Consider the following 1,096-nt stretch of genomic DNA (forward strand, 5'->3'; position numbering starts at 1 on the left):
AAATCATATTAGTTGATTGAAAACATCAAACCAATCCTTACAATGTAATTAATTTTAAAAACTGCTCTCTGTATTATAAATCGCAAAAATCTTAAATCTAACACCATTGTCTCAGATAATTAAAGCAGCTTACGATGTGATGCTAAACATATTTCCCAGTCGCTAACATTTAACACTTTTGGGCAGAACTGCACCATACAGGCCGGCAGCGACAGAAGAATCATGGAAACACGCAGCAACTATAATTACTTGTTAACCATAAGCATACAGTGAAGCAGTACAACGGCGAGGCTGGTCTAATAGGGTTTCTCTCCGACGTAGTATCCCAGTGGAAAGTAATTGCACGTCATGAAAATCTGACCATTGTGGCAAACAACCTTCGCACAGCCAATTTTTCTTGTATTCTTCCACACAATCTGCGTGTAGTGGCCACACATCTCATCTCTGATGCACGAATTCTTTCGAATATCGTAGTAGCTCTTCTCACTAAGACACGCAACAGCTGCATCATAAGGCTGCCAATTCTTGCCACTTCCCCAGAATAAGTTCTCCCCATATGGACCTAACCAATGTCTCAAGGCACAATCGCCGCGCCTCTGCTCTGCGTACCACTGAGCATAGGCAGCAACCCTCTCGTCCCATACCAGAGGGGTTTCTCCAAGTTGAGCCCTTGCTTCGTTCTGAGGGACCAAAAACGGTTGGGCTAAACTGTTTGCATACATAGGGACACGCATATGGTATAAACCCTTTGTCTCGCTGAAACTGCCATGCTTTCCAGGGGCTGCAGGGCTGAGTGCTGCTGGAAGACTTGCTGGATACACGACAAAGATCAGTACCATCGAATAAAGCAGGATAATAAAGATGGCAATCTTGGAACACTTTTTTTTTTTTTTTTCTGTGATTATGCGCTCCATTCATTCAGTCTCCTGCTCCCTATCGGACGAAATGCACTGAAAATCTCAATGTGTACAGTTACATTGATAATTTTATGGGAATCGTACAAAGTTTATAATTTTGATGGCGTTCCAACGAATGAGTAGGACCATAAAATTTTCATACATGATAGAACTCGGGGAACAGGTATCACTCTCAGGTA

General features: G+C 42.4%; 1 pseudogene; it reads right to left on the bottom strand.

Annotated features, from left to right (window-relative positions):
• Positions 1–296: 296 nt before the first annotated feature.
• Positions 297–839, bottom strand: LOC149241565 (pathogenesis-related protein PR-1 pseudogene; annotated as a pseudogene).
• Between the last annotated feature and the right edge of the window lie 257 nt (positions 840–1,096).

Source organism: Pinus tabuliformis, chromosome 8 (genome assembly GCF_031772625.1).
Source record: "Pinus tabuliformis cultivar Carrire ecotype Pingquan chromosome 8, CPIR1, whole genome shotgun sequence".
In the NCBI taxonomy this organism is placed as follows: domain Eukaryota; kingdom Viridiplantae; phylum Streptophyta; class Pinopsida; order Pinales; family Pinaceae; genus Pinus; species Pinus tabuliformis.